Source organism: Ambystoma mexicanum, chromosome 13 (assembly GCF_040938575.1).
Source record: "Ambystoma mexicanum isolate Mex_15411 chromosome 13, UKY_AmexF1_1, whole genome shotgun sequence".
NCBI lineage: Eukaryota > Metazoa > Chordata > Amphibia > Caudata > Ambystomatidae > Ambystoma > Ambystoma mexicanum.
The window spans coordinates 36550070-36575588 of NC_090938.1; the positions used below are offsets into that span (position 1 = coordinate 36550070).

General features: G+C 52.0%; 1 protein-coding gene across 2 annotated transcripts in view; it reads right to left on the minus strand.

Moving 5' to 3' along the window:
* The window catches only part of PIK3C2B (phosphatidylinositol-4-phosphate 3-kinase catalytic subunit type 2 beta), a 497568-nt gene that overhangs the window by 155467 nt on the left and 316582 nt on the right, over nucleotides 1–25519 (minus strand). The gene's annotated exons all lie outside the window — the stretch shown is intronic.

Genomic DNA, 25519 nt, shown 5'->3' on the forward strand with positions numbered 1-25519 from the left:
CACTCACTCCTCCTGGATCTGCTCCACTCTCTCACTGATGCCCACTCTTCCTGGATCTGCTCCACCCTCTCACTGATGCCCACTTACTCCTCCTGGATCTGCTCCACTCTCTCACTGATGCCCACTCACTCCTCCTGGATCTGCTCCACACTCTCACTGATGCCCACTCTTCCTGGATCTGCTCCACCCTCTCACTGATGCCCACGTACTCCTCCTGGATCTGTTCCACTCTCTCACTGATGCCCACTCACTCCTCCTGGATCTGCTCCACTCTCTCACTGATGCCCACTCACTCCTCCTGGATCTGCTCCACCCTCTCACTGATGCCCACTCAATCCTCCTGGATCTGCTCCACTCTCTCACTGATGCCCACTCACTTCTCCTAGATCTGCTCCACTCTCTCGCTGATGCCCACTCATTCCTCCTGGATCTGCTCCACTCTCTCACTGATGCCTACTCACTCCTCCTGGATCTGCTCCACTCTCTCACTGATGCCCACTCACTCCTCCTGGATCTGCTCCACTCTCTCACTGATGCCCACTCACTCCTCCTGGATCTGCTCCACTCTCTCACTGATGCCCACTCACTCCTCCTGGATCTGCTCCACTCTCTCACTGATGCCCACTCACTCCTCCTGGATCTGCTCCACACTCTCACTGATGCCCACTCACTCCTCCTGGATCTGCTCCACTCTCTCACTGATGCACACTCACTCCTCCTGGATCTGCTCCACTTTCTCACTGATGCCCACTCTTCTTGGATCTGCTCCACTCTTTCACTGATGCCAAATCACTCTTCCTGGATCTGCTCCACATTCTCACTGATGCCCACTCTTCCTGGATCTGCTCCACCCTCTCACTGATGCCCACTTACACCTCCTGGATCTGCTCCACTCTCTCACTGATGCCCACTCACTCCTCCTGGATCTGCTCCACTCTCTCACTGATGCCCACTCACTCTTCCTGGATCTGCTCCACTCTCTCACTGATGCCTACTCTTCCTGGATCTGCTCGACCCTCTCACTGATGGCCACTTACTCCTCCTGGATCTGCTCCATTCTCTCACTGATGCCCACTCGCTCCTCCTGGATCTGCTCCACTCTCTCACTGATGCCCACTCACTCCTCCTGGATCTGCTCCACTCTCTCACCGATGCCCATTCACTCCTCCTGGATATTCTCCACTCTCTCACCGATGTCCAGTAACTCCTCCTGGATCTGCTCCACTCTCTCACTGATGCCCACTCACTCCTCCTGGATCTGCTCCACTCTCTCACTGATGCCCACTCACTCCTCCTGGATCTGCTCCACTCTCTCACTGATACCTACTCACTCCTCCTGGATCTGCTCCACTCTCTCACTGATGTCCACTCCTCCTGGATCTGCTCTACTCTCTCATTGATGCCCACTCACTCCTCCTGGATCTGCTCCACTCTCTCACTGATGTCCACTCTTCCTGGATCTGCTCCACCCTCTCACTGATGCCCACTTACTCCTCCTGGATCTGCTCCACTCTCTCATTGATACCCATTCACTCCTCCTGGATCTGCTCCACTCTCTCACTGATGCCCACTCACTCCTCCTGGATCTGCTCCACTCTCTCACTGATGCCCACTCTTCCTGGATCTGTTCCACCCTCTCACTGATGTCCACTTACTCCTCCTGGATCTGCTCCACCCTCTCACTGATGCCCACTCACTCCTCCTGGATCTGCTCCACTTTCTCACTGATGCACACTCACTCCTACTGGATCTGCTCTACTCTCTCACTGATGTCCACTCACTCCTCCTGGATCTGCTCCACTCTCTCACTGATGCCCACTCACTCCTCCTGGATCTGCTCCACTCTCTCACTGATGCCCACTCTCCCTGGATCTGCTCCAGCGTCTCGCTGATGCCCACTCACTCCTCCTGGATCTGCTCCACTCTCTCACCGATGCCCACTCTTCCTGGATCTGCTCCACCCTCTCACTGATACCCATTCACTCTTCCTGGATCTGCTCCATTTTCTCACTGATGCCTACTCACTCCTCCTGGATCTGCTCCACTCTCTCACTGATGCCCACTCACTCCTCCTGGATCTGCTCCACTCTCTCACTGATGCCCACTCACTCCTCCTGGATCTGCTCCACTCTCTCATTGATGCCCACTCACTCCTCCTGGATCTGCTCCACTCTCTCACTGATGCCCACTCTTCCTGGATCTGCTCCATCCTCTCACTGATGCCCACTCACTCCTCCTGGATCTGCTCCACTCTCTCACTGATACCCATTCACTCCTCCTGGATCTGCTCCACTCTCTCACTGATACCCACTCACTCCTCTTGGATCTGCTCCACTCTCTCACTGATGCACACTCACTCCTACTGGATCTGCTCCAACCTCTCACTGATGCCCACTCACTCCTCCTGGATCTGCTCCACTCTCTCACTGATGCCCACTCTTCCTGGATCTGTTCCAGCCTCTCACTGATGCCCACTCACTCCTCCTGGATCTGTTCTACTCTCTCACTGATGCCCACTCACTCCTCCTGGATCTGCTCCAGCCTCTCACTGATGCCCACTCACTCCTCCTGGATCTGCTCCAGCCTCTCACTGATGCCCACTCACTCCTCCTGGATCTGCTCCAACCTCTCACTGATGCCCACTCACTCCTCCTGGATCTGCTCCACTCTCTTACTGATGCCCACTCTTCCTGGATCTGCTGCAGCCTCTCACTGATGCCCACTCACTCCTCCTGGATCTGCTACAGCCTCTCACTGATGCCCACTCACTCCTCCTGGATCTGCTCCACACTCTCACTGATGCCCACTCTTCCTGGATCTGCTCCACTCTCTCACTGATGCCCACTCACTCCTCCTGGATCTGCTCCACTCTCTCACTGATACCCACTCACTCACTCCTCCTGGATCTGCTCCACTCTCTCACCGATGCTCACTCTTCCTGGATCTGTTCCACCCTCTCACTGATGCCCACTTACTCCTCCTGGAATCTGCTCTACCCTCTCACTGATGCCCACTCACTCCTCCTGGATCTGCTCCACTCTCTCACTGATGCCCATTCACCACTCCTGGATCTGCTCCACTCTCTCACTGATGTCCACTCACCACTCCTGGATCTGCTCCACCCTCTCACTCCTCCTGGATCTGCTCCACTCTCTCACTGATGCCCACTCACTCCTCCTGGATCTGTTCCACTCTCTCACTGATGCCCACTCACTCCTCCTGGATCTGTTCCAGCCTCTCACTGATGCCCACTCTTCCTGGATCTGTTCCAGCCTCTCACTGATGCCCACTCACTCCTCCTGGATCTGCTCCAGCCTCTCACTGATGCCCACTCACTCCTCCTGGATCTGCTCCAGCCTATCACTGAGGCCCACTCACTCCTGCTGGATCTGCTCCACCTTCTCATTGATGCCCATTCTTCCTGGATTTGCTCCACCCTCTCACTGATGCCCACTCACTTCTCCTGGATCTGCTCCACTCTCTCACTGATGTCCACTCACTCCTCCTGGATCTGCTCCAGCCTCTCACTGATGCCCACTCACTCCTCCTGGATCTGCTCCACTCGCTCACTGATGCCCACTCACTTTTCCTGGATCTGCTCCACTCTCTCACTGATGTCCACTCTTCCTGGATCTGCCCCACTCTCTCACTAATGCCCACTCTTCCTGGATCTGCTCCACTCTTTCACTGATGCCCACTCACTCCTCCTGGATCTGCTCCATTCTCTCACTGATGCCCATTCTTCCTGGATCTGCTCCACTCTCTCACTGATGCCCACTCTTCCTGGATCTGCTCCATTCTCTCACTGATGCCAACCCACTCCTCCTGGATCTGCTCCACTCTCTCACTGATGCCCACTCACTCCTCCTGGATCTGCTCCACACTCTCACTGATGCCCACTCACTCCTCCTGGATCTGCTCTACTCTCTCACTGATGCCCACTCTTCCCGGATCTGCTTCACCCTCTCACTGATGCCCACTTACTCCTCCTGGATCTGCTCCACTCTCTCACTGATGCCCACTTACTCCTCCTGGATCTGCTCCACTCTCACTGATGCCCACTCACTCCTCTTGGATCTGCTCCACTCTCTCACTGATGCCCACTCTTCCTGGATCTGTTCCACTCTTTCACTGATGCCCACTCACTCCCCCTGGATCTGCTCCACTCTCACACTGATGCCCACTCACTCCCCCTGGATCTGCTCCACTCTCTCACTTATGCCCACTCACTCCTCCTGGATCTGTTCCACTCTCTCACTGATGCCCACTCACTCCTCCTGGATCTGCTCCACTCTCTTACTGATGCCCACTCACTCCTCCTGGATCTGCTCCACACTCTCACTAATGCCCACTCTTCCTGGATCTGCTCCACCCTCTCACTGATTCCCACTTACTCCTCCTGGATCTGCTCCACTCTTACACTGATGCCCATTCATTCCTCCTGGATCTGCTCCACTCTCTCACTGATGCCCACTCACTCCTCCTGGATCTGCTCCACCCTCTCACTGATGCCCACTCTTCCTGGATCTGTTCCACCCTCTCACTGATGCCTACTTATTCCTCCTGGATCTGTTCCACCCTCTCACTGATACCCACTCTTCCTGGATCTGCTCCACTCTCTCACTGATGCCCACTCACTCCTCCTGGATCTGCTCCAGCCTCTTACTGATGCCCACTCACTCCTCCTGGATCTGCTCCAGCCGCTTACTGATGCCCACTCACTCCACGTGGATCTGCTCCATTCTCTCACTGATGTACACTCTTCCTGGATCTGCTCCAGCCTCTCACTGATGCCCACTCACTCCTCCTGGATCTGTTACAGCCTCTCACTGATGCCCACTCACTCCTCCTGGATCTGCTCCACACTCTCACTGATGCCCACTCTTCCTGGATCTGCTCCACCCTCTCATTGATACCCACTTACTCCTCCTGGATCTGCTCCACACTCTCACTGATGCCCACTCACTCCTCCTGGATCTGCTCCACTTTCTCACTGATGCCCACTCACTCCTCCTGGATCTGCTCCACTCTCTCACTGATGCCCACTCACTCCTCCTGGATCTGTTCCAGCCTCTCACTGATGCCCACTCACTCCTCCTGGATCTGCTCCAGCCTCTCACTGATGCCCACTCACTCCTCCTGGATCTGCTCCAGCCTCTCACTGATGCCCACTCACTCCTCCTGGATCTGCTCCACCCTTTCACTGATGTCCACTCACTTCTTCTGGATCTGCTCTACTCTCTCACTGATGTCCACTCACTCCTCCTGGATCTGCTCCACTCGCTCACTGATGCCCACTCACTTCTCCTGGATCTGCTCCACTCTCTCACTGATGTCCACTCACTCCTCCTGGATCTGTTCCAGCCTCTCACTGATGCCCACTCACTCTTCCTGGATCTGCTCCAGCCTCTCACTGATACCCACTCACTCCTCCTGGATCTGCTCCACTATCACTGATGTCCACTCACTCCTCCTGGATCTGCTCCACTCTCACTGATGCCCACTCACTCCTCCTGGATCTGCTCCAGCCTCTCACTGATGCCCACTCACTCCTCCTGGATCTGCTCCAGCCTCTCACTGATGCCCACTCCTCCTCCTGGATCTGCTCCACCCTCTCATTGATGACCATTCTTCCTGGATCTGCTCCACCCTCTCACTGATGCCCACTCATTTCTCCTGGATCTGCTCCACTCTCTTACTGATGTCCACTCACTCCTCCTGGATGTGCTCCAGCCTCTTACTGATGTCCACTCACTCCTCCTGGATCTGCTCCAGCCTCTCACTGATGCCCACTCACTCCTCCTGGATCTGCTCCACTCGTTCACTGATGCCCACTCACTCCTCCTGGATCTGATACACTCTCTCACTGATGCCCACTCCTCCTGGATCTGCTCCACTCTCTCACTGATGCCCACTCCTCCTGGATCTGCTCCAGCCTTTCACTGATGCCCACTCACTCCTCCTGGATCTGCTCCAGCCTCTCACTGATGCCCACTCACTCCTCCTGGATCTGCTCCACTCTTTCCCTGATGCCCACTCACTCCTGCTGGATCTGCTCCACTCTCTCACTGATGCCCACTCTTCCTGGATCTGTTCCACTCTCTCACTGATAACTACTCCTCCTGGATCTGCTCCAGCCTTTCACTGATGCCCACTCACTCCTCCTGGATCTGCTCCAGCCTCTCACTGATGCCCACTCACTCCTCCTGGATCTGCTCCACTCTTTCCCTGATGCCCACTCACTCCTCCTGGATCTGCTCCACTCTCTCACTGATGCCCACTCACTCCTCCTAGATCTGTTCCAGCCTCTCACTGATGCCCACTCTTCCTGGATCTGCTCTAGCCTCTCACTGTTGCCCACTCACTCCTCCTGGATCTGCTCCATCCTCTCATTGATGTCCACTCACTCCTCTTGAATCTGCTCCACTCTCTCCTCCCGGATCTGTTCCAGCCTCTCACTGATGCCCACTCACTCCTGGATCTGCTCCACCCTCTCACTGATGCCCACTCTTCCTGGATCTGCTCCACTCTCTCACTGATGCCCACTCACCACTCCTAGATCTGCTCCAGCCTCTCACTGATGCCCACTCACTCCTCCTGGATCTGTTCCAGCCTTTCACTGATGCCCACTTACTTTTCCTGGATCTGCTCCACTCTCTCACTGATGCCCACTCTTCCTGGATCTGCTCCACCCTCTCACTGATGCCCACTCACTCCTCCTGGATCTGCTACAGCCTCTCACTGATGTCCACTCACTCCTCCCGGATCTGCTCCACTCTCTCACTAATGCCCACTCACTCCTCCTGGATCTGTTCCACTCTCTCACTGATGGCCACTTTTCCTGGCTCTGCTCCACCCTCTCACAGATGCCCACTCCTCTTGGATCTGCTCCACTCTCTCACTGATGCCCATTCACTCTTCCTGGATCTGCTCCACTCTCTCACTGATGCACACTCTTCCTGGATCTGCTCCACCCTCTCACAGATGCCCACTCCTCTTAGATCTGCTCCACTCTCTCACTGATGCCCATTCATTCCTCCTGGATCTGTTCCACTCTCTCACTGATGCCCACTCACTCCTCCTGGATCTGTTCCACTCTCTCACTGATGCCCACTCTTCCTGGATCTGCTCCACCCTCTCACGGATGCCCACTTACTCTTCCTGGATCTGCTCCACTCTCACTGATGCCCACTCACTCCTCCTGGATCTGCTCCACTCTCTCACTGATGCCCACTCTTCCTGGATCTGCTCCACTCTCTCACTGATGCCCACTCACTCTCTGGATCTGCTCCACTCTCTCAATGATGCCCACACACTCTTCCTGGATCTGCTCCACTCTCTCACTGATGCCAACTCACTCTTCCTGGATCTGATCCAGCCTCTCACTGATGCCCACTCACCACTCCTGGATCTGCTCCACTCTCTCACTGATTCCCACTCACACCTCCTGGATCTGCTCCACTCTCTCACTGATGCCCACTCACCCCTCCTGGATCTGCTCCACTCTCTCACTGATGCCAACTCACTCTTCCTGGATCTGCTCCAGCCTCTCACTGATGCCCACTCACCACTCCTGGATCTGCTCCACTCTCTCACTGATTCCCACTCACACCTCCTGGATCTGCTCCACCCTCTCACTGATGCCCACTCACTCATTCTGGATCTGCTCCACCCTCTCACTGATGCTCACTCACTCCTGGATCTGCTCCACTCTCTCACTGATGTCCACTCACTCTTCCTGGATCTGTTCCACTCTCTCACTGATGCCCATTCACTCCTCCTGGATCTGCTCCACTCTCTCACTGATGCCCATTCACTCCTGCTGGATCTGTTCCACACTCTCACTGATGCCCAATCACTCCTCCTGGATCTGCTCCAGCCTTTCACTGATGCCCACTCTTCCTGGATCTGCTCCACTCTCTCACTGATGTCCCTTCACTCCTCCTGGATCTGTTCCACACTCTCACTGATGCCCCCTCACTCCTGGATCTGCTCCACACTCTCACTGATGCCAACTCACTCCTCCTAGATCTGCGCCACTCTCTCACTGATGCCCACTCACTCCTCCTGGATCTGCTCCATTCTCTCACTGATGCCCACTCACTCCTCCTGGATCTGCTCCACTCTCTCACTGATACCTACTCTTCCTGGATCTGCTCCACTCTCTCACTGATGCTCACTCACTCCCCCTGGATCTGCTCCACTCTCTCACTGATGCCCACTCACTCCTCCTGGATCTGCTCCACTCTCTCACTGATGCCCACTCACTCCTCCTGGACCTGCTCCACTCTCTCACTGATGCCCACTCACTCCTCCTCGATCTGCTCCACTCTCTCACTGATACAACTCACTCCTCCTGGATCTGCTCCAGACTCTCACTGATACCCACTCACCACTCCTGGATCTGCTCCACTCTCTCACTGATTCCCACTCACACCTCCTGGATCTGCTCCACCCTCTTACTGATGCCCACTCACTCCTCCTGGATCTGCTCCATCCACCCTCTCACTGATGCTCACTCACTCCTCCTGGATCTGCTCCACTCTTTCACTGATGTCCACTCACTCTTCCTGGATCTGCTCCACTCTCTCACTGATGCCCACTCACTCCTCCTGGATCTGCTCCACTCTCTCACTGATGCCCACTCTTCCTGGATCTGCTCCACCTCTCACTGATGCCCACTCACTCCTCCTGGATCTGCTCCACCCTCTCACTGATGCCCACTCTTCCTGGATCTGCTCCACCTCTCACTGATGCCCACTCACTCCTCCTCCTCGATCTGCTCCGGCCTCTCACTGATGCCCACTCTTCCTGGATCTGCTCCACTCTCTCACTGATGCCCACTTACTCCTCCTGGATCTGTTCCACTCTCTCACTGATGCTCACTCACTCCTGGATCTGCTCCACTCTCTCACTGATGCCCACTCACTCCTGTATCTGCTCCACTCTCTCACTGATGCCCACTCACTCCTCCTGGATCTGCTCCACTCTCTCACTGATGCCCACTCTTCCTGGATCTGCTCCACTCTCTCACTGATGCCCACTTACTCCTCCTGGATCTGTTCCACTCTCTCACTGATGCTCACTCACTCCCGGATCTGCTCCACTCTCTCACTGATGCCCACTCACTCCTGGATCTGCTCCACTCTCTCACTGATGCCCACTCACTCCTCCTGGATCTGCTCCACTCTCTCACTGATGCTCACTCACTCTTCCTGGATCTGCTCCACTCTCTCACTGATGCCCACTCACTCTTCCTGGATCTGTTCCACTCTCTCACTGATGCTCACTCCTCCTGGATCTGCTCCACTCTCTCACTGATGCCCACTCACTCCTCCTGGATCTGCTCCACCCTCTCACTGATGCCCACTCACTCCTCCTGGATCTGCTCCACTCTCTCACTGATGCCCACTCTTCCTGGATCTGCTCCACTCTCTCACTGATGCCCACTCTTCCTGGATCTGCTCCACTCTCTCACTGATGCCCACTCACTCCTCCTGGATCTGCTCCACTCTCACTGATGCCCACTCACTCCTCCTGGATCTGCTCCACCCTCTCACTGATGCCAACTCACTCCTCCTGGATCTGCTCCACTCTCTCACTGATGCCCACTCTTCCTGGATCTGCTCCACTCTCTCACTGATGCCCACTTACTCCTCCTGGATCTGTTCCACTCTCTCACTGATGCTCACTCACTCCCGGATCTGCTCCACTCTCTCACTGATGCCCACTCACTCCTGGATCTGCTCCACTCTCTCACTGATGCCCACTCACTCCTCCTGGATCTGCTCCACTCTCTCACTGATGCTCACTCACTCTTCCTGGATCTGCTCCACTCTCTCACTGATGCCCACTCACTCTTCCTGGATCTGTTCCACTCTCTCACTGATGCTCACTCCTCCTGGATCTGCTCCACTCTCTCACTGATGCCCACTCACTCCTCCTGGATCTGCTCCACCCTCTCACTGATGCCCACTCACTCCTCCTGGATCTGCTCCACTCTCTCACTGATGCCCACTCTTCCTGGATCTGCTCCACTCTCTCACTGATGCCCACTCTTCCTGGATCTGCTCCACTCTCTCACTGATGCCCACTCACTCCTCCTGGATCTGCTCCACTCTCACTGATGCCCACTCACTCCTCCTGGATCTGCTCCACCCTCTCACTGATGCCAACTCACTCCTCCTGGATCTGCTCCACTCTCTCACTGATGCCCACTCTTCCTGGATCTGCTCCACCCTCTCACTGATGCCCACTCACTCCTCCTGGATCTGCTCCACTCTCTCACCGATGCCCACTCTTCCTGGATCTGCTCCACTCTCTCACTGATGCCCACTTTTCCTGGATCTGCTCCACTCTCTCACTGATGCCCACTCACTCCTCCTGGATCTACTCCACTATCTCACTGATGCCCACTCACTCCTCCTGGATCTGCTCCACCCTCTCACTGATGTCGACTCACTTCTCCTGGATCTGCTCCACTCTCTCACTGATGCCCACTCCTCCTGGATCTGCTCCACTCTTTCACTGATGCCAACTCACTCCTCCTGGATCTGCTCCAGCCTCTCACTGATGCCCACTCCTCCTGGATCTGCTCCAGCCTCTCACTGATGCCCACTCACTTCCTCCTGGATCTGCTCCACTCTCTCACTGATGCCAACTCACTCTTCCTGGATCTGCTCCAGCCTCTCAATGATGCCCACTCACCACTCCTGGATCTGCTCCAGTCTCTCACGGATTCCCACTCACTCCTCTGGATCTGCTCCACCCTCTCACTGATGCTCACTCACTCCTCCTGGATCTGTTCCACTCTCTCACTGATGCCCACTCATTCCTCCTGGATCTGCTCCACTCTCTCACTGATGCCCACTCACTCCTCCTGGATCTACTCCACTCTCACTGATGCCCACTCCTCCTGGATCTGCTCCACTCCCTCACTGATGCCCACTCACTCCTGGATCTGCTCCAGCCTCTCACTGATGCCCACTCTTCCTGGATCTGCTACACTCTCTCACTGATGCCCACTCACTCCTCCTGGATCTGCTCCACTCTCTCACTGATGCCCACTCACTCCTCCTGGATCTGCTCCACTCTCTCGCTGATGCCCACTCACTCCTCCTGGACCTGCTCCACTCTCTCACTGATGCCCACTCACTCCTCCTGGATCTGCTCCACCCTCTCACTGATGCCAACTCACTCCTCCTGGATCTGCTCCACTCTCTCACTGATGCCCACTCTTCCTGGATCTGCTCCACCCTCTCACTGATGCCCACTCACTCCTCCTGGATCTGCTCCACTCTCTCACTGATGCCCACTCTTCCTGGATCTGCTCCACTCTCTCACTGATGCCCACTTTTCCTGGATCTTCTCCACTCTCTCACTGATGCCCACTCACTCCTCCTGGATCTACTCCACTATCTCACTGATGCCCACTCACTCCTCCTGGATCTGCTCCACCCTCTCACTGATGTCGACTCACTTCTCCTGGATCTGCTCCACTCTCTCACTGATGCCCACTCCTCCTGGATCTGCTCCACTCTTTCACTGATGCCAACTCACTCCTCCTGGATCTGCTCCAGCCTCTCACTGATGCCCACTCCTCCTGGATCTGCTCCAGCCTCTCACTGATGCCCACTCACTTCCTCCTGGATCTGCTCCACTCTCTCACTGATGCCAACTCACTCTTCCTGGATCTGCTCCAGCCTCTCAATGATGCCCACTCACCACTCCTGGATCTGCTCCAGTCTCTCACGGATTCCCACTCACTCCTCTGGATCTGCTCCACCCTCTCACTGATGCTCACTCACTCCTCCTGGATCTGTTCCACTCTCTCACTGATGCCCACTCATTCCTCCTGGATCTGCTCCACTCTCTCACTGATGCCCACTCACTCCTCCTGGATCTACTCCACTCTCACTGATGCCCACTCCTCCTGGATCTGCTCCACTCCCTCACTGATGCCCACTCACTCCTGGATCTGCTCCAGCCTCTCACTGATGCCCACTCTTCCTGGATCTGCTACACTCTCTCACTGATGCCCACTCACTCCTCCTGGATCTGCTCCACTCTCTCACTGATGCCCACTCACTCCTCCTGGATCTGCTCCACTCTCTCGCTGATGCCCACTCACTCCTCCTGGACCTGCTCCACTCTCTCACTGATGCCCACTCACTCCCCCTGGATCTGCTCCACTCTCTCACTGATGCCCACTCACTCCTCCTGGATCTGCTCCACTCTCACTGATGTCCACTCTTCTTGGATCTGCTCCACTCTCTCACTGATGCCAACTCACTCCTCCTGGATCTGCTCCACTCTCTCACTGATGCCCACTCACTCCTCCTGGATCTGCTCCACTATCTCACTGATGCCAACTCACTCCTCCTGGATCTGCTCCAGACTCTCACTGATGCCCACTCACCACTCCTGGATCTGCTCCACTCTCTCACTGATTCCCACTCACACCTCCTGGATCTGCTCCACCCTCTTACTAATGCCCACTCACTCCTCCTGGATCTGCTCCATTCTCTCACTGATGCCCACTCACTTCTCCTGGATCTGCTCCACTCTCACACTGATGCCCACTCACTCCTCCTGGATCTGCTCCACTCTCTCACTGATGCCCACTTACTCCTCCTGGATCTGCTCCAGCCTCTCACTGATGCCCACTTACTCCTCCTGGATCTGCTTCACCTCTCACTGATGCCCACTCACTCCTGGATCTGCTCCACTCTCTCACCGATGCCCACTCACTCCTCCTGGATCTGCTCCACTCTCTCACTGATTCCCACTCTTCCTGAATCTGCTCCACTCTCTCACTAATGCCCACTCCTCCTGGATCTGTTCCACTCTCTCACTGATGCTCACTCACTCCCGGATCTGCTCCACTCTCTCACTGATGCCCACTTACTCCTCCTGGATCTGCTTCACCTCTCACTGATGCCCACTCACTCCTCCTGGATCTGCTCCACTCTCTCACTGATGCCCACTCACTCCTCCTGGATCTGCTCCACCCTCCCACCGATGCCCACTCTTCCTGGATCTGCTCCACCCTCTCACTGATGCCCACTCACTCCTCCTGGATCTGCTCCACTCTCTCACTGATGCCAACTCACTCCTCCTGGATCTGCTCCACTCTCTCACTGATGCCCACTCACTCCTCCTGGATCTGCTCCACTCTCTCACTGATGCCAACTCACTCCTCCTGGATCTGCTCCACTCTCTCACTGATGCCCACTCACTCCTCCTGGATCTGCTCCACCCTCCCACCGATGCCCACTCTTCCTGGATCTGCTCCACCCTCTCACTGATGCCCACTCCCTGGTGATCATGAAAGGAGACAGGACGTCTATACACGAAGGAGCATCTATTTCATGTCTGCATCTGCTTATGTGCAGTGTAGAAGTAATAGCTTCCCTCCGCCAGGTGCCCCGGCCCAGCACACCATGTGGGTGTGCCCATCTAAATTGGATGCCATGCAACTTCTCTGTGCCGGCACTAGCTTCGTCCTCCCAATGGGAAAAAGAATCCCCCAAAAGCAGATTTCCACCGCCTCCTGGATCTGGCAGAGAAGCTGGGCACAGCTGCTTTCTATCTGCTGCCCGCCCAGCTCCTCCTGCACTTTCCAGTGGGCAGCAGTACGCGTGGCAGAGGGACACGCACACAAACACTCTACTTCTGCATGGGCAGCAGGTGCTCGGCTATGGGTGCTTTAGCAAAAGGCATCATACGCGATAAGAGGCCGAGGGAGCAGGGCGGGTCCAGAGGGAGTATGTGAATTTATTGAAAGGGGCCAGTGCTTAGCCTAGGGCCCACCCATGGCTGGCGCCGTGCCATCGCTGGGTGCTTTACACAGTCACGAGGTAGCAGTTAATGGATTGAGTCCGACGGTGGTGGGAACACATCTTCATTAATGACCGTGCGTACGGATGCGCACTCCAGGAGTGGCAGTGGTGGGGAGCAAGCTGGGTGCAGGAGGGAAGGTGGCAGGCAACACAGGGTGGATGTCTAGGTGGAGTAGAACTTCGGAGAGTAGCCAGATACTCAGCAGAGGAGGCAGGGGCCAGCCCATGGCCAGGCTAAACACAAGATGGAGGAAGTCGATTTGGAATGGATGCTGGCAGGTATATCCAACCCATGTGTAGGGGATGCAGAGGGGGCGAAGATCACGGGAAGTAGCAGGGTCCATGGGGAACAAACCTCAATACCTTCTAGAGAAAAGACGAAACGTGCTGGAGCATTAATCCGGAGTGGACAGAGTGTTTCCTGTGTGGAGCAGTCTGTTATTCATTGCTATACTGGAGAGGAGGAGCCAGCTGTTATAATCCCCCAGCAAAACGAAGCGGAGCGGAGTGGACAGAGTGTTTCCTGTGTGGAGCAGTCTGTTATTCATTGCTATACTGGAGAGGAGGAGCCAGCTGTTATAATCCCCCAGCAAATCGAAGCAGAGTTTTCTGTGTTCCCTGGTGTTCCGTGGAGGTCCGGAGAGGCTTGGAAACTCGCCAGTAGAAGGAAGAAGGAACGGGTAAGAGTAGCTGCGCGTGCGTGCCCTCCTCATAGTCCCCCTCTTTTTCTTTCCAACCGCTCTGCCCTGCGCTCTCTACGAGTGAGCCCCGAAAAAAAAAAAAGACACGAAGTGCACGAAGTGTGCCCCTCGTGCTGCAGGAGCGATTTGGAAGTCGCAAGGATGAGAACGGGGGACACGCCCCCCCCGAACACGCGAGCACACGCAAAAAGAGAGAGAGTAACGTTAAGTGCCCCGATGAAGGGCGTTCACACCACCCTAACAGCGATGCATGGGAAGCCAGCAACCGAAGGGAGAGAAGAAAGAGGAGTGGGTGCAGACGTTTCTCATGTAATGAGCTCATCCTCAACACACCATTGTGCTGATGCGTTGAGACCAAGAAACGAGAGGAAAGATGACTTATCACTTACCCGAGAGGGCAATGTCTCCAACTTAGCCATTGAGGAGTTGAGCACTTCAAGTGATTGTGATGGTGACGGTGAGGGGATAAGTGAGACAGAGTACCAAGATGGTGACGACGATTCCATGGAGGGGGACACTGGTTGCCCAGAGGAGTGGACACATCGGAATGAGGGGCGAGAGAGAGATACAAAAGAACAGATTTCCCCCTCCCCCCCCAACGCGCTAACGCAAATTGAAGAAACTACTGACACGATGAGAGCTGAAATAGTCGTGTCGCAAACACAATTGGAGGAGGAGAGAATGACGGGGGTCGAGGCGAGACTGAAGATCTGTACTGCTATGATACACTCCGACTCTGCCACGACAACATCTAATGATGGAATTCCACGCACCAGGTCCATGAGGGAAAAATGTACAACAAGGACAGAGAGAGAAAATTCCATGAAGGCTACCTCGAACCCTACATACATGGTCGCTCAAACGAGTAGTAGCGCCCAGTCCGATAAAGCTAAGGGGAGTGTGGACCGAACGAAACACGATTCACAAGCCAATAAGCAGAAGAAAGAAATGAATGAAACAACTTGTGTGCCAGCAGAAGAGACAGCAGCAGAGATGCTTGATCTAACAAACGTGACAACTCCAGGGAGTGTGAGAGGACAAAGTGTGTCCCCATTAGATTGCTCGGATGGTCCCCACGAGTCCCCGTTTAAACCAACACACACTGGCGCTTCTCTAAAACTACTGGCATGGACAAGAGTGGCCACAATGCACAACAAGGATTGCAAGGATCACAAAGTCTTAAATTTACAAACTCAAGAGGAAAAAGATCATGCGCTAAGAAACAACAAAAAAAGAACATCGGAGTCAAGCGTGGAAACGAGTATCGCTATGACAGAAGAAAACCCCTTAGAGACGCGGGCCCGCAACGTGAGATGGAAAGAAAGATTTACAAAGGATAGAGCTGCCGAGACACCAAGTAGAAGGGATTCAATAGAGCTCGCTGACCAGGTTCTGAGAGGCCTAGTAGAAATTAATTCCAATTTAGCGAAACGACGAAGGAATTCAGAAACACTCTCATGTGGAAGGACAACTCCACAAGCAGAGTGGCAAAGAACGAAGGAAAAGAGCCTACACAATTTGATGGCATTAGAAGCGAATACTCCTTCCTTCGAATCTAGAAACGAAGAGATTGCAGTATCTCAAAAAAGATGCAGAAGAAAACGAAGCTCTGATCTAGAACTTGAAGGCGGACATAAAAGATTTAAAAGTAATACGAGACGGAGTTTGACACCTACACCAAAGAGAGTAAGGGAGCAAACTCAGAGTCAGGCCTCATCTGAGCCTGAAGATGAAGTAGAGTCTCTCCATTCAAAAAAGAAGAGACAACAATTTGAGGCAACTCCGAGGGCTCCACAAAACTCTGACGAAGTCACAACACTTGTGGAGACGACAATTGGAAGGCTGAGCCCTGTCTTAATGTCCGCCACGACGATAGCGGTGGCTCCGCTGCTGAAACTTTATGAAAATCTAAATGAGAGCCTTCGCGACCAAACAACACTGGTCGCCCTGCTGAATTCGAAAATTATAAAGCTCGAAATAGACTTGTTGGACATGACGACACAAGTCGTGGAAACTAGAAGAGGCAATGACATATCTTTAACAGCGCTAAAAGAGTCCTTAAAAGCAACAATAGAAGACAAAAGACTCTTGACAGAAGTGACGAAACAAGCCCTGACTCTACTACAAAAAGATCGTGAACATAGAGCAGATGCGAATGAGAACCGATCCCCAGCAAAAATCCAAATGAATCCAGAGACAACACATGCCACGATCACAATTGACAGCGATGTTGTATCTCTGACAAATGAGGAAACATTAAAACTAAAATCTGCGCCCATAAGAACAAGGAAGAACAAAAGTAGTTGCTCCGTGACAGACGTGGAAATGTCAATTGTGATGAGAGATAGCGCAGAGAAATCAAAAAATACAAAGGACTCCTTGGATGGAATAAGTGAAAGAAGCAACATAGAGAAAAACAATAAGAAAGAGGATCCCTCCAAAGAGGGTAAAGATGGGGGCAAAGACATGAATGAAAACTCACTCAAAACTCCAACAAAAAAAAAGAGGCCCCAAGAAACGGACCTAATTGAGATTATACAAACTGAAAATGAGGAAGAAGGGTGCCAGAGTGAAGTCTCAGATGACACAAGGACGAATTCGAAAGGAAAAGAAGCAAGACAGACGCCGTTAAATAAAAAAGTCAATGACACAGCTGAAAAGAAGAACGATGTGGAATGGTTTGACATTTTTGAGCCTAGAAATGCAAAAAAGAGCTCCAGTTCAAGCCTAAACAGTAAGTCTGTCGTCTCAAAGCAGAGCAAACAGAAAATGAAATCTAAAAATCAGCAAGTGCAGAAGGTCAAAAATCCACGAGGCGCTGCAAACTTCTTCCGAAACATCAAAGCGCTAACTATTACAGTAAACAACACAGAGCCTACGGGCACGATTAACAAAAAAAGCATCCCAGACTCCAGTGAGGCCAGAATAACAACGGCCACAGAAGAACTACCTAAAGATAAGTCCAGACAGACAGAGAAAACCAAAGAGGAAAGAAAAACAAAAACACCAGTGACGATCGAGGAGGAAGTCGAAAACGACGAAAATTTACTAGATATGTCAACCTACAGTTTACAGACTGAAGGAGAAGATGATGAAGATCACGCCATTGAGACAACTGACGAGTGCGAATCGAAAATCCAGCAAGACAAAAGGAGAGGAGTACCAATCTTGACATGCAAGATTCCTACAGAACCTGAAAATGAGGGAGCGACAAGGCAAGTAGGAAAAAGAGTCATCCAATGGCCGGCGACCCCAAAGAAAGCAGACGCAACGTTAAAAAACAAAGAGCCCACAGACGGAAACGGCAAAAACTTCTGTACGTTGGAGGAGAAACGTTTAAGGAGCACACAACAACAAAAAAAAATTAACGTGACATGTAGACCATGTGGGGTAGCACCTAATTCAACATTCAAAGACACGAAGCGCCAAACGAAGAATGGGATACAATCAAATATAGTACCTTCTCCGAAAAATCAAAAAAAAGCAGACAAAGCAATCGAGCATAGCTGGAAATCGAAGAAAGATGAGAACTCCACACGATATAGAATACTAGTGGAAAAAATTGACCCCAAACAGAGTGACTCCGCTTTAAACAGATACTCGATACTGCAGATATTCCAAAAGATCCCGGTGTTAAGAACTTTAAAGAGTCCACAAATTGACAGGGTGGAAATTATAGCAGACTCAAACCAGAAATTTGTATTGCTTCATATTGCAGAGAGAAAAGTTGTCGAACGGATAATGACGGGTGAGAGACAATTGTTGAACGCAGGTTATCAAGTGTACGAGGTAGACAATGCACTGGGAGGAAATGACCGTGAAAATTACAACGAAAAAGGTGCACAGCTGATAACCGAAAATGAAACACAAATGAAAAGCCAACAGGAGAAAAGATTAATAAATTAAGCACAGGAAAAGAAACGAAGAAGACGAGGAAGGTGGCGGTACAAAACTCTCGCTGGAGGAGATAAAGCAGAGAAAAATCAGTATAACAGTGGAGAACACCCAGGATCCAAAAAGGACACAGTGCAAAAAGATACTGAATACTGAGGAAGTGTCCCAATCATGGAGATGGATAGCAAAATCCTTAAATGGGTCACCCATGAGCTAATGCCAAAAGGGAAAATTGGTAATAACCTCCTGGAACACGAGGGGGTTTAACCACCTACTGAACTCAACACCAGAGGACTTGAGGAAAGCCGACATTGTCTGTATGCAAGAAACATGGCTATCATGTATACCGTACATAGAAGGACATGAAATAGCTTTTAATCCGGCAATCTGTAATGGAAAAGGTCGCCCAATGTCAGGAAAACTAACTCTAATTAAAAGGAAAAGGGGTCTGAGAATTAAGGAAATGTGGAATCTATCGTCCCATTTACAAAAAACCAGCATTGAAGCAGTGTGTCCGACAAAAACTAACAATCAGACTATCTACGTTTTAAACGTGTATTGGAATACAACAGTGAATTTGCATCTACAATTTGAGGATGACATCCTAGATGCAATCGACAGCACACTAGAAGGCGACCCAAACGCACTACTAATATTATGTGGTGATCTTAATATGAAGCTGATTGAGACCATGCAAGCTAAGGTACTAGTGAATCACAGAGAAAAAACAAACTGTGAACGCTGGCTTAACGAAATGTCCTTAAGAAATCTAGTAATGCTGAACGGAGCAATAAATGGTGACATTCCAGCCAAACCAACCTGGACACGAGGAACACAAAAGTCAATAATAGACTACATTTTTGTCTCTGACAATATATTCCAGGAAATCGACTCCTTCCAAGTGGTCATGACTAACCACAGCGACCACAACATAGTAGCAGCCGAATGGAACAAGAACATCTTAGAGGAACGTAAGCAATGGAGACAAGATCCATCTGTAGTGCCTGGCCGAAACAGATTGCGCCTGAAACAACGCGACATTGTGGCAATCACCGAATTACTAGGAAAATCTCAAGAACAGAATTGTCCGACGGCTATAGAATACCAACAATTCCTTGAAATTTATAAAGTCAAAAAGGGAACGTCGTCGTTGAGACCGGAACACAGAAACCATCAGTTTGACCCGGAAGTTGCATGAAGAAAAAGAGAATCAAGGAAACTAATACGGAAAATCAGGGCCTTTCAGGCAACAGACACAGTAACACAGATAAAAAAGATAAAAAACCGGTACAACAACTGGTATAAACAGCGCAGAGCAATAGTAGAACAAAGAGATGCAGAGTCAATGTTGAAGGCGCTAAATCGTAAGAATACCAGAGGATTTTGGGACATCATCAATGATACACAGAACTCCGATAAGGCGCTGCTATCAAGCATGGTGCAAGAAAAAGAGTTGGTAAGGCATTACACAAGGTTATTTCAAAGGAGAAAATCATTCGAGACACTAAAGGAAGACACGAGACAGCCGTGGGAAATTGAGATGGAAAGAGATGAAATCAGAGCGACCATCAAAAGATGTAACGCTTCCCGTGCGGCGGGACCTGATGGCCTGTCAAATGCAGACCTAAAAGAAAACATTGAAGAATGGTCAAATTTTTGCTACACACTATTCAAAGCAATAAAAAAGGAAGGGAAAATCCCTGGGACATGGAAAGCCGGGATTATAGTTCCAATCTACAAGAAGGGCGTTCGTACTGACCCCGCGAACTATCGCCCAATAGCCCTACTTGATGTAGTGGGAAAAGTGTTTGCATCGATGTTACAAGTCCAGCTGACCAAGTGGATCCAGCAAAACAAAGTATATGACGAACGCCAATCGGGCTTTGTCAAAGGTATAGGCTGTAGTATAAATCTGCTGATACTGAACCTGTTAAAAATCGATTCCATCAGATCAGGAAGAAAAATATACCTCGCCTTTATCGACATGGCAAATGCATTTGACGGTGTGGATAGAGAAATATTATGGGAGAAACTTAAAGAAAGAGGATGTAATGCGAGCCTCATCCATGCCATCAAAGAGCTATACTCCGACACCTATATACAGGTGAGATTAGATCGTGAAGGAAACCTCACCAACCCCATACCAACTGAGAGGGGCGTGAAACAAGGGTGCCCGTTAGGAGCGACCCTGTTCTACTTCTACATATCGGAAGTTGGAACAGTATTCTCCTCTGTGGTCGCATTCCCGCCACTCATAAATGGAGTCCCAATAAACCACATCATGTATGCGGATGACATGGTAATTATAGACCAGACTCCCATAGGGCTCCAACGAAAACTTACAGCTCTAAGAACCTTTGTTGAAGCATTAGGTCTCGAGATCAATGTGGCTAAATCGGAGATCCTAGTACTAGAAAACCAAAGGGGAAGATGTCCAAATAAAAAAAAATCAACATGGTACATAGGAACAAATAAATTAAACAAAGTACCGCACACAAAATACTTGGGGACAATAATCAACTCGAGTATAAATGATACCCCAATGACAAAAAAACTTTTAAATAGCTGTAAATTACTAACAGCACAAGGCGCCATTTTACAGCAAAAATATGGCAAATTTTCTTATGAAGCGGTAAGAAGATTCTACCAGAGTAAAGTATGCCCAATTCTCACTTACGGTGCCGAGAATATGTTTGGGTGCGACTACAAAATATGGGCTCGTTGCGAAAGCATCTTCTGGAAAAGGATTCTGCAGATCCCACTAAGTACACCCACAGCATGTGTACTATTCGAGATGGGTCTTCCCACTCTGAACGCGAGGATCACCTGGAACAAACTGGCGCTATTTAGGAAAACCCATGAAGCAGCAAACTTACCCCCCGTCAAATTCTTGACTGATGACAAAAGACAAAGAAAATCAGCATTATGGGAGTGGAAACAACAATGCAAAGAAATCTTAGCACAGTTGGGTTCAGATGAAGACACCTTATGGCAGAATCCAGAGCTAGTAAAACGAAAACTACTAGACTGGGACTGGATAGAAACCAACGAAAAAAGATCTTTGCATAAATGCATGCGGAACACCCCACCTGAAGTAAAAAGACGTAACACACTAGCGAAATACCTAACGTTATCACCATGTAAACGACTACGAAGAATATACCTGAAATTTCGCTTAAACATCTATGAAACGAAAGAGATTTTAATCCATCGAAGGAAGATTGCGGCAAGAAACTCGAAATGCAGGTTATGCGCAGAGGAAGATGAAAATCTAAAACACCTGGTCCTGCACTGTCCTGAACTCAAAGTTCAACGAGAAAAATGCTTAAAGAAAGAGAGATGTCGAGTCTTGTCGTATGGTCTGGAAGAATGGTGGACGCACCTCCACATCGGCGAAAGCAAATCCCTACTGATCGCAATGACGCGATTCCTCGACCAAATGCAAATTCGGTTAGAGGAGACTTCTCCATACGATGAGGATAAGATAATCACAAACGAATGATCAGGCGAACAGTGGAGACAAGGATCAAGAATGTCATCAATTTCATTCACACAGTTGCGAAAATAGAAGGCACGAAGAGCATAGAACTAAAAGAGAACTAGACAAATCGCCTGAGCAGAGTTACACTAAAGTTTAGGCGCGACAACCCAAGGGAAAAATGGTCTTCCAGTCGTAATGTTCTCTGTTGCTTTTAGATGCAATTGGTACATTTTAAAAAAAGTGTTTTATTTTTGTGTAAAAAGTAAGTGTTTAAAAAAAAGTTTTCAAAAAGTTTGTAAAAACTGAATGAAAAATAAATAAAAAAAAAAAAAAATTAATCCAGCCCACTGCAGCCCCGGGCACGGCGAGTATGCTGCTAGAGCAAAAGGTGGGACGAGAAAGGATTTGACTGGATGTCCAGTAGGTTAATCCTGGCCGCGTGACAGTGAATGTGAGGTTAAGCCAGGCAGCGCTGGCAGTGGATTGTGGCGGTTAAGCCAGGCAACCGTAGCAGTGGATGCAGAGGTTAAACTTGGCAGCCTTGGTAGCTATTGTGGAGGGTAGGGCCGGCAGCCGTGGCAGTGGATGTGGAGGGTAAGCCCGCTGGCCGTGCCAGTGGATGTGGAGGGAATGCCTGGCAGCAGGGGATGAGGAGGGTATGCGCGGCAGCCGTGGCAGTGAATGTGGAGGGTATGCGCGGCAGCCGTGGCAGTGAATGTGGAGGGTATGCGTGGCAGTGGGTGGGGAGGGTATGCGCGGCAGCCGTGGCAGTGAATGTGGAGGGTAAGCCCGGCAGCCGTGGCAGTGAATGTGGAGGGTAAGCCCGGCAGCCGTGGCAGTGAATGTGGAGGGTAAGCCCGGCAGCCATGGCAGTGAATGTGGAGGGTATGCGCGGCAGCCGTGGCAGTGGGTGGGGAGGGTATGCGCGGCAGCCGTGTCAGTGAATGTGGAGGGTAAGCCCAGCAGCCGTGGCAGTGAATGTGGAGGGTATGCGCGGCAGCCGTGGCAGTGAATGTGGAGGGCATGCGTGGCAGTGGATGGGAAGGGTAAGCCCGGCAGCCGTGGCAGTGGGTGGGGAGGGTAAGCCCGGCAGCCGTGGCAGTGAATGTGGAGGGTATGCGCGGCAGCGTGTCAGTGGGTGGGGAGGGTAAGCCCGGCAGCCGTGGCAGTGAATGTGGAGGGTAAGCCCGGCAGCCGTGGCAGTGAATGTGGAGGGCATGCGTGGCAGTGGATGGGAAGTGTAAACCCGGCAGCCGTGGCAGTGGGTGGGGAGGGGAGGGTAAACCCGGCAGCTGCGTCAGTGAAGGTGGTGATATGTTGACGTTTCAGGTTTCTCCAACTAGAACCCCCAGATTTTCAGGCTCGGGCAATGGGGATATGGTTATTGGATGCAGAAGAAGGCATGTGGGGTTGCTGAAACAGGCTTTGAAGAGATCACATAAGTGACAGTGTAAAGGGAGGCAAGAGCAGGTCAGGGGTTCCAATTCCTTGCCGGCTGGTGGTGTGAAAGGGTCAGCAGGATCAAATGAGGGACTGGCAGCCCAGAAGATGGGTGCCAGCTAAGCCATGGTGGTTGATAAGAAGTCCAATTCTGAGGAGCTTATTCGCCTGGTAGTGGCGAAGAGAAGGAATGGGAAGAAGGAATAAAGGGCAGCCTGTGTATCTCGTATCATAGAGCTTATGGGGAAGTAGCTGGCTGAGAGGGCGGAAGAGAGCGAGGAGCTGAACATGGCCTGGAGCGTCATGGATCGCTCCCGAGGATTAGAGCCCAGAGAGGAGATAGGCTGACTTGCTTGAGTCCAGAGGAGAAGTGCAGCCGTGGGAGTTTCCGCAACCTCATCCCTGGGACCTAGACCCCCTCCCCCTCTCCAATCCCCCTCCCCAGGTGTCAACGGAATCGGAAGGCAAGGGATGTAGACGTTTGGGAGGATGGGGTCCAGTGCCGACACGTTCCCCACAGTAGCAGTTTAGTTCACGCTGCCTGTCGCTATTTTCTAAAGTTATGCAAACAGGTTCTCCTCTGGTGTTCTCTCGGCTTGCCCACTACCGCCCTGGACGGTCACCCAGCCTTCCCTGCTGTTTAACTTAAGTGTTGACCCACAGTTGTGATGTGCTAGTATTCACTTGAATCCCCCAAACTATGACAAGGGCCAGAAAAACAAACAGAAAATAGAAGAGAACACGGCGTGTGAAAGGAAATAAAGAGAATAGAGACTAGCATGGGTTTGTGAAAATGGGGGAGCAGCCAGACAGGGAGTGTTGACATAAAACTGGCAGAAGAGAAGGGTGAGAGTGTTGTTGGGTCAGGCATTTTGGGAGAAAGATATTTGGAAAGAAGGACGGTGTGAAACAAAAGAGGGAAGAGTATTAGGCAGGAAGGAGATGGAGACGGCGCAGCAGTTGGAGGGCTGAGGGTAAAGGAGTGGAGGGATGAAATGCAGGAGAAAAGGAGGAGCAAGAGGACCAAGGCAGGGAAAAGAATAGCACCCGAGAGGGAGAAGATGGAGGCAGGGAAGGATAGATACCAGTCAGGTGAAAAATGGGGAAGCAACAGATAACGTGCAGACAACCCACTGAGCTGCCTGGGATCTAAGACCCACTGAGCTGCCTGGGATCTGGGACCCACTCAGCTGCCTGGCATCTGAGACCCACTGAGCTGCCTGGGATCTGGGACCCACTCAGCTGCCTGGGATCTGGGACCCACTCAGCTGCCTGGGATCTGGGACCCACTCAGCTGCCTGGGATCTGGGACCCACTCAGCTGCCTGGGATCTGGGACCCACTCAGCTGCCTGGGATCTGGGACCCACTCAGCTGCCTGGGATCTGGGACCCACTCAGCTGCCTGGCATCTGAGACCCACTGAGCTGCCTGGCATCTGAGACCCACTGAGCTGCCTGGCATCTGAGACCCACTGAGCTGCCTGGGATCTGAGACCCACTGAGCTGCCTGGGATCTGAGACCCACTGAGCTGCCTGGCATCTGAGACCCACTGAGCTGCCTGGCATCTGAGACCCACTGAGCTGCCTGGCATCTGAGACCCACTGAGCTGCCTGGCATCTGAGACCCACTGAGCTGCCTGGCATCTGAGACCCACTGAGCTGCCTGGCATCTGAGACCCACTCAGCTGCCTGGGATCTGGGACCCACTGAGCTGCCTGGCATCTGAGACCCACTGAGCTGCCTGGCATCTGAGACCCACTGAGCTGCCTGGGATCTGAGACCCACTGAGCTGCCTGGGATCTGAGACCCACTGAGCTGCCTGGGATCTGAGACCCACTGAGCTGCCTGGGACCTGAGACCCACTGAGCTGCCTGGGACCTGAGACCCACTGAGCTGCCTGGGACCTGAGACCCACTGAGCTGCCTGGGACCTGAGACCCACTGAGCTTTTAGCGGGCATTGAAAGCACCACTCCTGCTTTTTTTAGCCAGTTACTAGACCTTTAAGTGGCAGTGTTCCCTCCTCGTAAGGGATGGACGCTCTACCCCGACAGAGATGAGGGCTTTTCAGTTCACTCACAACGAACAGCTGGAAAAGGTTTTGTTGTCAGGGTGGTCCACAGTTGGCAGGCTGGCTCCCAGGAATTATCATCCCACGCTCTCGC